The sequence below is a fragment of the Accipiter gentilis genome, chromosome 33 (genome assembly GCF_929443795.1).
Source record: "Accipiter gentilis chromosome 33, bAccGen1.1, whole genome shotgun sequence".
Lineage (NCBI taxonomy): Eukaryota > Metazoa > Chordata > Aves > Accipitriformes > Accipitridae > Astur > Astur gentilis.
Window position 1 is genome coordinate 7,905,138 of NC_064912.1, and position 11,802 is coordinate 7,916,939.

General features: G+C 42.0%; 1 long non-coding RNA gene across 1 annotated transcript; it reads left to right on the forward strand.

The window, feature by feature from the left end:
* Positions 1 to 1,052: 1,052 nt before the first annotated feature.
* Positions 1,053 to 5,316, forward strand: LOC126053340 (uncharacterized). Its single transcript, XR_007510335.1, has 3 exons — positions 1,053 to 1,231; positions 3,200 to 3,276; positions 5,111 to 5,316. It is a non-coding gene; the product is annotated as an uncharacterized LOC126053340 (long non-coding RNA).
* The last annotated feature ends 6,486 nt before the right edge of the window (positions 5,317 to 11,802 follow it).

Consider the following 11,802-nt stretch of genomic DNA (forward strand, 5'->3'; position numbering starts at 1 on the left):
GTAGTCTAGTAGCCAGAGCACTTGCTTCCAAACAGGTTCAGTGCTGGGAGAGGATTTGGTTTAAGTCCTTATTGCCTCCCTCAGAGGCAAAGCTCCTGCACTAGACAGGCTTCTGTGGGGGAGGGGAAGGCGCTTTGGCATGCGAAGACTGTACAAGCAGTAGCGCATCTCTTTGGGCTGAGCAGAAGAGAGCAGGGGAGGTCTGCAACATGCTGCTTCAGTTGCTCCCTGCGACTGAGAAATCCGGTGACCTAGTCATTGCTCCAGAATTTTTTCTTCCGCATTTTAGTTATTCCCTGTTAAATCCTTCCTTCACCTAAGCACACTTAAGTCTCCAGATGCTTAATTCCTTTTCCTGGCCTTGCTCCTGGATTATCAGCTCCATCTCCTAAAGTGGCTGGAGCAGAGGTCACAGACTGGAGTATTTCCAAAGTAGGACTACTGTTTGCAAGTCTGAGCTCCAACTTGATCATATGAGGATGTTTCTTTCATTTAAGCTTACAGTAAAATTAATAAAACTGAACCAGATTTGGAATATTGACTAGCTTATCCTCCTCGAACCTCTCAATATTGAACCATACAGAGCAGAAAACATGAATTGATTTGTAAAGCAGAAACTGAGTTCAGTGAAAAGCTGGTTATTCCCCTCCTCCACCATCAATAACATTAGTAAGTACTGTTTGATGATGCTCTTTTCCCCTTCTCAGCCTCTAATTTCCTGGAGGATCATATCTGACCAGCAAATTTAGAGGACTCTGACTGTGAGATATGCTCTTTAACTGCGGTGGTTCTTGTGTAGTTGTTTTACAGTAAAATGTGCCATTTGTTGTACACCCTGCATGGAACAGGTCACTGGCTGTTCTGTTTGGATTTGTAAGCACTATATCTCTTTAAAATGACATTAATAGCAAACAGCATTACCACATGCAATTTAGCTATTTAGTAGTTACCAAGAGGAGATAATATTTATGCCAGCTTTTTCATGGCAGGTCAATTATTTTGTTAGCACAGGCAACAGCGTATTTGTATTGTGCAACTCTTCCTAGGAACTGAACTGCGCTGGAGGACAGGAAATCATGGGAAGCAGGATGGACTTGAATTAAACGGAAGGGATTTGTTTTTCTTGTGTTTGGATGCCAGTGCCTGTTGAGCTAGAGTGACATACTGTACAATCTGTGCTTCTCATTAGGCAACAAAGCAAAAGAAAGACCTGCAAGAGATTAAAGTAAAAGTGAGTAAACTAGTTATTCTTATTTTGAGTTTAGTTTCTTTTCCCTTAATCTGTTTTGACATGGTGACATGTGGTCCCCACAGGTCAAACCTCTAGATTCTGGAACAATTTTGCAAGGTGCTATTTTACAGAACTTCCTGAGCTGCACTTGCCCAAAGCTGTCCTAATCTGAATGTATAAATGACCACGTAACCCAGTTGACACTATTTAAAATTCAGCCACTTCTGTATGTTTTATAACTAGTAAGCCCAAGCTGCTTTGATAATCTGCCTGCTACATAAAGACTTTATGACTCAGACTGGGGGAGTTTCATAAATACTTTGCTCATGGTTATTTAAAAAGACACTGTCTTATGAAGGTGTTTAATTTGTGTCTCTTCCCCCTTCTTTTCTTCTCTACAATCAGCACATTATCTTAATTGTGCGCTTAATATGGATTAAGCTTGAATAAAAGAGAATGCATTCATTTCAGCTCAAGCACTAGAGGCTGTTAAAACTGACCTGCAGTAAGTTCAAGCTTTAAAAACTTGGACCAACAGTAGCATAATTTGTATGGTGATTAATTGTGGCTTCTCCAAGTCCTCAGTAAGGGCTCAGGCCTTCCCTGTTGTCAGTAGAAACTGAGCAGTTTTAGGACTATGTTGAATTATGTAACATATCTGAATCTTGGAGTAAAAAGCTCTAAACTAGCTGTATAATTGTTCTGCATTTGGGACTCCTCTTTTATGACAGAAATTACAGCTGGTAAGAGAACTTGTGAGAACCACCTGCGTGTCCTTGCAGCTGTTATTCCCTCTATGCAATTCTTTCAAAACCCAGCTTTTACTTTATCAGGCTCTCTCAAATGCATTAGCTCCTTCCAAAATTTCACAGCCTTCCAGGATGTTTTCCTCTGACATGCGACAGTCTTCCCAGATTTCACACAGAATTTTCCTTTAGAGAGAAGACATTTTCTCTGACGGTTAGTTTTGAGCTCAGTTCAGTTGACTTCTCTAGAGATTGAATTAGGCCCTATAAGAAACCCTGAAGACCGCTGGCCATTAGTTAAACCTGGCATTTGCTTCAAGCTGGCCCTGCAGTGTTTTTTTTCTTCCACCAATGGCTAGTATGCAAGCTAGTGGAGTGACACGTGCACTCATAAATTCACTCAAAGCCTATTTATACCAGCCTGGAGTACGTCTATGCGTTGTGTTTAGCATTCATATGCAGTTGCCTTTGGGCTTCAGCTGGGCTTGTATACAATATTAACAGATAATGGTTTGTATACAATGTAACTACAGCAGACTATGCAGCAGTCAGCTTTTCCTTTCACTTGGATCAGAAGTTGAGGTCTGGCAGATGAACTGTGGTATTTTACGCTTTAAGGAGTCAGAAGAGATTATTCTTCCCCAGTAGAAATGTCACTGCTAAAACCTATCTATCTGGGTTTACAGTCCCAAAACGTGTATTTTGGATGGATGTGAACTGGGCTGCATTCTAAAATCACTGTCGTCTTAAAACTGTATTGAAATTACAAAATAAATGAGATATATAGCAGAGCCAGGAGAAAATAATACGGATGGCTGAGAAAGGCAGCCCTGGACAGTGTAGTCCTCGCTTTATACTTAGTATACAGACATAGCCTCACCTGTACTCTTCACTTGTGTCTTTTAATGCAGATTTGGAAGTCCTAAGCTATTTCAGTATCTGTGATTGAAATTGTCAATGTATTCACCTTGCAATGAGTCTGTGTGTGGTCTTGCATGCAGTGCATAAATTACACTTATCAGGAAGAAAGATTGTCTAGGTTTTATTAGTTCCAAAGCATACTAAAAAGATACACAGTACAGGTTGCACAGTTCACATGAACAACTTCTTCCTCATTAGGCGTATTTGTTTAAAAAATAGATATAAAATAATACTTAGTCATATAGGAAAATAATCAGCAAATACTTCTTGATACTTAAGCCTTTGTACTTTTCTTCCCCAGAGTTAAAGGCTCTTCCTAAATCCCTGTGTGTATTACAGTAAATCTTCCAGGTCTAGAGCATGATACCCATTGCACAGGTAAGGGAATGAAGGCATGGGGAGTTTTATAGACTCAGAGTTTGAATCAAGAGACTTTTATCCTACTGTCAGAAAGATGTAGGATTTGGTGTGGTTTCAGCAGGGCAGCTGTAAAAGGACTGGAAAGAGAATAGGCCATAATGAACTAAAAAAAAGCCAAACCTCTCTTTAATGAGTACTCTGTTACTGAAACCCTTGCAGTGTTGCCTAATAGTGAAGATGATACACATTCTGTTATGTGCTGTGAAAAATCAGTCTAAATTATCCATACAGATAAAAGCCGGGGGGAGATTACAAGCTGAAGTAGTGTGATGTATAGAATAATTTGTTGGCAGAGTCCAGAATGAAACTAAGGGTTCCTGATGCCTGGGAAAGGGCTCTGTCTATGAGTCTGAGCTATAATGCTTCACTCAAACTATTTACAAACAGATATTTTGTACAAACTATATAATGCAAGATTCCAGAATCACAGGGCAGGAGATAATTTCCTTGTTTGGAGTTCAGAGTCCTAAGCCTCATTTCAGCAGCACTTTACCCAGAGGGTGAATTTCTGTTCTTTCCTATTTTCTTTTCCTATCCCAAGTACTTCTATGGCTAACTGGAGCATCCTTTGTGCCTTACAGCTTCAGTAGGCCCTGCTATTTCACACTCCTCCTCACTCTCCACTCCTAAAACAAAAGCTGTCCTTCTTTATTTGCATTTAGACTCCAGAGAAAATCCCTCTGACCAGTATGTACATGGCTTCTATTCATAAAATTCAAGGCCAGAGTGGCATATGGGCCACTCATTTTACTTCATGTATTAGAAGGTAGCAAGTGTTCCCAGTGTGTTCTGTGCTAAGCTTAGCCCTCAAAACTGCGTGTCCCTGGCAGAAAGTTGAAGACATTTTAAATGTCTCACCAGTGCTTGAGACCTTTACAACTGCAACACATGAATTAGGTGCGATATTTAATTCCCAAGGACAAATGACACTGCAGCCTGTTGAAAAAGCCATCCATTAACAACATCCCTTAATTGCCAATCATCACAGTCAGTCTGGCCCTAAAGACAAGTCAGCTGAGAAGGTCATCCGCACCTCCCCATGAGATGCTTACCGGGTCTGGCTTCTCAGGGTTTAGAGAAAGACAGAGAAACCCAGGAATCACTGTCCCTGTGTGCAAACACTCGTATCATCTCTGAGCCTTCTTCTAGACTCCTGCTGCTTCAGCTATCCACTCCAGAAAGCAGTTAACTGCTTTTTACAGTGAGCTGATAAATTACAGCAGGAGGTGTAGACATACCGGTTGTTGGAAGTGTATACAAACCCGCTGTACAACAGCATACTGAATGCTATAAAACAGTTTTTGCATGAGGCTTGAGATGGTTTAGACAGCTCTGCCCGCTGGGCCAGTAATGAATCCCCTGTGAGGTCTAAGATTTCTCTCATTGCAGCCTTCTTTTTCTTTTCTTTACTGAATGGAAACTTAGAGTAATCATTTGGCATAACTGACAAATTGTAAGAACAATAGTGGTTGTAAATGCTATTGTACACCTGGACCTTTGTAATTAATGTCCATAGAGAGGAAAACTATACCAAATTTATGCTGAACAGCAGGTTGATTGTATGCTCTATTAGTACAGCTCAGCCAGTCACTAGCTTTTTCTGTGCAGCAACAGTAATGAGAAAATTTACAGCAGCCAGAAACTCTTGTATGAAAATGGAAATTACATGACCAAATGTGCTGGGCTGAGAATACTGGAACTGAAATTAAAGGCACCATCTACTTTGCATATGAGTATACAAATATGGTACATGCCAAATACATACAGGTGATAGCTACATGATATGTTGCAGAGCTGTGGACTACAAGAGTGCAGCTTGTGCTCTGGACTACTGTGCTGCTATACTGTCTTGTCTGGGAAAAGCTTCTGTTGGCTGCCAGTTTTACACAGAAGATCCCTCTACTTGAAACGGGAAATTCCTCTCATGGCTGAAAAAGGCTTGAGGTACTGAACTGTAGTTTCAGTTTGTTTTAAACAGAAAACAATTGCTATATAATACTTGTAAAGCTTTCATGGCTTATTTCATTTTACTTCGTACAGCTGGCCTTGTTGGGAACCGGGGAGAAACCTAGGGAAGGATTCACACGATGTCTTTTAGGCACCTAATTTACAGATCTAATTGACGCCTGGCAGTTAGGCTTCTGTCTCTGAAAGCTTTTGATTTGCCCCTAAGTCAGCTGTTTCAAGTAGCAGGTGTGAACAACTTACCTGGTGAGAGCAAATGAGGGTGTAAGGAGAAACTGAAAATAAAAAAAAATAAAAAACCTGAAAATAATCTCTGAAGCGTTTCTCAAAACTATTTCTGAACAGATGATGTATGTAGAATACATGCCAGAAGAGTCTAGCAAGAAGGTTTACTGGCTTTTATCTGGGGAGAGCTAAGAAAGTAGTTAGTAGCCTTACTCCTTGTGTAGCATATATATCTCCCAAATTCATTCTGGTGATAATGTTAGAAATCATACCTATCCTACCTCAGTGTCATGAGTCTGTAGGATACACCAAATCCATCTCCAGCCAAATCCATCTCCAGATCTCTCTAGACTGCCTGAACAGGGGTGGTATACGGGCAGGTCAAGAAAAAAACAAACAAGGCTATTTCACTGAGTGTTACAAAATCTGTAAGCCATAGTCAAGTCTGTGTTGCAATGTTTTGGGGGAGAATATTTTACGTTCACGTCTGTTTTCAGTGCTCTGTCTGGAACCAGAAGTTGTTCAAATCCCAGAGAGGATACCTAAAATCTCAGCCTGAAAGTTCAATCTGACTCAAATTCCAGTAATAATTCGTTTCTGCTGTAGGGAAGTTGATTTGGGGAAAGTTTGGTTAGGGTGAAAATGTAACACAGTTATCAGTTTCAGTTTGAAGGGCACAGGGGAGACTTGCAAATACTCTGCAGAGCTGGAAGGAATGGGGGCAGGAAATTGCACACAGTCTTGTATACACACTTTCAGTATCAAAACTGAACAGCATAGATAAGGTTTCACATCACCCTCAACCTGTGAGTTAGCTGGGGTTCTATCAGGTAAGAAATCTTCGTGATGCAACCATAGCTTTTAGATTTAAATTTAAAAAGATAGTGTTGTGGTTTAAACCCAGCCAGCAACTAAGCACCACACAGCCACTCATTCACAGCCCCCCAACCCCAGTGGGATGGGGGAGAGCATTGGGGAAAAAAAAAAGTAAAACTCATGAGTTGAGATAAAGACAGTTTAATAGGACAGAAAAGGAAGAGAAAATAATAAATAATAATAGAATATACAAAACAAGTGATGCACAGTACAATTGCTCACCACCTGCTGACCAGCGCCCAGACAATCCCTGAGCTATGGCATCCCCTGGCCAACTTCCCCAGTTTATATACTGGGCATGACATCACATGGTATAGAATATCCCTTTGGCTCCTTTGGGTCAGCTGTCCTTGCTGTGTCCCTTCCCAGCTCCTTGTGCGCTCCCAGCCTCTGCTGGCAGGGCAGTATGAGAAGCTGAGAAGTTCTTGACTTAGTATAAACACTGCTTAGCAACAACTAAAAACATCATTGTGTTATCAACATTCTTCTCATCCTAAATCCAAAACACAGCACTGTACCAGCTACTAGGAAGAAAATTAACTTTGTTCCAGCCGAAACCCGGACAGATACTTACTGTTATTTAACCATCTTATCTATAGAAAAGTTGATCTTCCCTGGAAATTGATTTCACTGGAGCTAACATTTCACTCTAGATCTATGTTCTGATATGATAAACCTATGATTGAATATGGTTAACATTTTTATTTTTCCCACAACATGTGTAAATGTTGTGATTAGAGCAGATTTACCAGGAGAAATAATGGGTCCACGGTATCCTCCCGATCTCTTGGCATTCACACTGTGTCTTGCAAAGTATCCGCCAATTCAGGATCCGTGGGAACAGTACAGAGCTGGGAACTCCTCCACACTCCCTTGACTTCGTGCAGCTGCTGGCTGTCCTGTGCTAATGCTACCTCTAGGGTGCCTGTTAGACCAGTATATTAAAGCACCTTATTTTCAGTTAAACTTTGTGAAAGGTGGAAGGGATTGGTAAAATTATCTAAGATTTTCAGTCTAAGATAAAGGTAACTGAATTCAGAGGCTTCCGTTACAGTGACAAGGTATTCATCTGCCAGTACACTGGTAACTTTTCACTCTAACTTAACCTGGGACCATTGTAACCAAATGAAAGGGTGGCTTTATAGCTACATGGAAAGTACAGACTTCGAGATTTGATCGCACTTGTGCCTGCCTTTTCAAGCGATCTCCCAACCCCATATGCTCTGTTTCTGCTGACACCACCACTAAATGTCCCAGCATTCATCACAGTAAAGCCACCCTTTAATACGATCTCCTCTGAAAATTTTCTAATTATTTTTCCTATTTTTTCTTGCTTGCTACTAAGTTCATTCTTCTCCTTTCTCATCACTAACATGTTCACCTGTGTACATATGATACGTCTTTATTGAAACCACTGATCTCTTTTCTGCTGCTCAAAATCTGCAGTAGAGTATCAGGAGACCAGTCAGTGGTAGAATAAGGAAGGGCCAAATAGTTGTTTGCTTTTTTAACTGAGCCAGGATGTCCGTTTATACTATGAAAAGCAACTAAAAGAGAGCACAGAAATTCCCAGAGATCTGACAGCATCTAAGTAAAGGCTTAAACTACTTATCTGTCCAACTGGGTGCCTCTTTCCAGGTCATTTGTCTGTGTGGCCTGCACGTGTTGTGTTAGCACGGTAGTTACAGTTTCTTCACTGTCTGCATTTCAGCTGCCTGAGAGGGGGAGGAACTTGATTTATAACAACTTCAGATTCCTCTCCTTTCCCAGTGTGCTCGACTAAGACTGATGATCAAGACTTTCCTCTCTTGTTACCAAGCATGGGAAGTCCTGGGTGGCGACTAGCTCACCTTACACAAAAGCAGCCAGCCTTGTGCCCAGTCCTGTTCTGTCAGGTGAGGAGAAAAAATGTCCCACTGTCTACTTCAGGGCTTTATTCCCTTTGCACCTACAGTCATGCCATGCTGCTATTGTAATCCCAAATGGAAAGAGAACTGTAACTGACCAGACGTGTTGATGATTGGAAAAGATAAATTGCATTGTAATGCAGCCAGTGTGTTAACTGGTGGAAGAGCACATGGAAGAACACAGTAAATTCTTCAGTGCTTGACATCCTTCAGCTGAGATTGGATGTCTGCCTAAAAACTCTACTAAGTTTAATTCACATAATTGGCTTTGGTAGTGTTCACTTACACAGCGGGCATTAACTCTGTGCTTTGCAGGAAAAACTTCTGCACTGCAGAAAATTCCTGGTGAAACTTCTGAGGCCTTTTTTTATATACGGAACGTCAGACTAGATGAATGTATTGCTATCTCCTAGCCTTCAAATCTTCATGGCGTGCAAAGATGCTGTAAAATATAAGTAAAGGGGCTTTGTGGAACTGATGTCCCACTGATGATCACTAGATCTGATCCACAAGTTGCATTAAGCTAACAACACCGTGTACGTGTCCCGAGCCTGTGCAATACTGCGAGTACACAGATGTCTGAGTCAGAGTGTCCTCTCAGGCCTCCCGGCAGCATTTTGGATCTGCCCATAGCATATGGCACTGTAAACCTAAGGACGTTTTGGCCCACTGTATTCAGTATAGACAGCTACAGGCTGTAGAATTCAGAATCATGTGTAAACAAGGATACTGTTAAGGTTAAACCAAATAACCCTTTCCTGTAATAAAAATAGAACTAAAAAGGAATTAATTACATTGGGAAGAAAGAGGCATTTAATGAGTATTTCTATGGAAGAAGTGGTAAGTGTATGGCAATAGATAAGTGTGTGAGAAGCCTCTGATTAAAAGCATACTAATCATGTAAAGATAGCTCCCCTTTTTTACCAGTCAGTCAGAACTTTACTTCCACAGCCATGCCTGGAGGGATTCTGCACACCTACAAGCACAGCACAGTGACCAGTGGATCTTATTCAGTAAAAAATGAGCAAATCTTCACAGTTGCTTTATTTCAGTTAGCAGCAGAGAATTAAAAAAACCCCCAAACTCCCTGCCAGTGAAGGTGCACCTTTGCGCTCCCAAGCAGAAGCAGGCCAGGCAGTAGTGATTCACAGAAGGAGAGAGAACTCATTACGAGTGGTGACTGGACTTATCATTCTTCTACACGGCTGGGAGCTACAAAAAAATATACCTATAACTGAGATTAAAATGACAACAGAAGGGTGATCCTACTTTGCGTGCTAGTCTTATCAAGAGGAGCAGAATGAAGGAAGCTAAGCAAGTGTGGCTTGTGGCATGGTTAGTTATTTGTTCTATTCTGTTTGGCTGCTATTCTGTCCTCACAGTATGTGCTCTTCTCATAGCTGAAGACTATAGAGTAATTTCTTTGCTATGCACAAGCATCATCTCTATCATTGTTGTCTTCAATAACTACATCCAAAGCACGTCACTGAGGTCCAGCCAGAGAGGAAATACTTTTGGCATGTGGCAAACTCTCCCATCTGTCAGTCAAGAGTTTATATTCTGACTCTTTGGCCTTCACTGCTTTGCCATACTTGAGCAGTGGTTACATTTTGGGACGGGTGGAAGAGGTTGGGCTTTTCTTTACGCTGCCTGCTGGCCTGTGTTTCTGTTATTTTGTGGTGACACAAAGAGTAAATTGGACCCAGGTGTAGCAAATTCAGCTACTATGTTGGGCAACAGCTGTGGAGGAAAAAGTCAGATACAGTGACAGGATCCGAGTACTATGCAGATGTATGACAACAGACAAGTCAGTGGCAATGAAAAGTCTTGAATGGCACTTCTTTGCAATTGGGAGAAACATCCTGGAAACCTACTGCGCATGCAGTTGTTAGCTTACACTTTGACTGCACAGAAAGCAATGTAAAGTCCAAATTAAGTCACTGTTACACAGCCTTTGCCTGGAATTAATGCAAAAATGCATTGCTCTCACAACTGTCAGCACCATGAACGGAGGGGTGGAAGGAGAGCCAGGGACTGAATGACAGCTCAGCACAACGGAAAGGGCTGACACTGGATCTGAAGGAGGAGGTTCAGGAGGTGGATACACTGTTCAATAGAGGATTAAGTACAAGCTGGATGGAGAGTATTGATGGCTAGATACGGTCAGCGTGCTGCCCTAGGGGACACTTTTTTCTTGACTGTTGAAAATAGCAACAGTGCTGACTGCAGCTGAAGCCTCACTTCTTGTAAATGACTTCAATCATAACAGAATTAGCGTGACCACAGCTTCACAGTGGGTAGGGTTATGCTTGTCATTCAAGAGGCTCCTACTGAGCATTCAATAACTCTTCGCGGCTAAATTAACGAGGTTCTCTGAACACCTACAGTTCTATTAATTAGCTGTATTCATTAGCAAGTGTTTTACAGCGGCAGCATGGTATGTAAATTAACCTGCTCTGAACGTAAACGTGTCTTTCCGCCCGCCAAGCGGGGAAGTCTCGGTCTTGCTGCCTTGAAGTCCCAGGAGCGGTGCCCTGGAGCGGGACCCCGCTGCAGCTCCCACCCCGCTGCTCTCCGTGGGACGGAGACCCCCGGGGTCCTTGCGGGTGACACGGCCGTGCTGCAAACGGGATTATTTTAAAGCTGTCCCTTCCGCACTAACTCTAAATATCGCAGTCTCTTCAGAAAATGTGGCTTCGCTCTGCTCCTGAGCACGGCTTAAATTCTTCCGTGGTCCTTTCTGAGATTGACTGTTTACTTCGCTTTCCAGCCGCAGCCAGGAGTGAAAAGGTCAGAGGAAAGAGCTGGGCAAGAGGGGGAGGGACTGAAAACACCACTCTGCGTGTACTATTTAGCAGGGCAGATTAAAATCACTGCACTGTGATGGGTCTCCATTAGTTTAGGTGCAGAATACAGCAAATTCCCTATTTGACCTTGCAGGCGCTTTCTTAAGCGGAGGATGCGAGATTTGACAGCTGGAATTACTACAGAAATCTTCAGGATTAGATTTCTTAGGTGTGACAGAGTCCTGAAATCAGTGCAGACAGGTAAGCAGACATTTTAGAGAGCCCTTCATTAGCCCTTGCAGAGGGCAAGTCAGAGTGACGTTGTGAACATGCATACTGTGGTTAGGATTTAGTTTCTTTGTATACTTGCTAGAAAGAGGATCTGCCTGGCCGCTGTATTGTATGCTGGGGAGAGAGAGGGACAAGGAAAGGAAGGAAGGGGAAGAATAAGGCAGGTAAAAAGATAGGCAGTTTAAAAATAGAAGCCAGCTTTGTCTCCTCTTTCCATAAGAGACCTTTTATACAATGCTGACCTTCTTGTTCTCATATATAGTTTTGATTAAATTTTTTTCTGAGCTATCCTACATCTGCATTTCATATTAAAGACAACATGAAGGGATTTAGGCACTTCATGGGGGAGGATATGGATCATTTCTGCTAAACTTACTCTAAAGCAGTAAAAGGGAGTGAGAAAGAAAGTAGGCTTGTTTCTGCCAGGAAAAAAG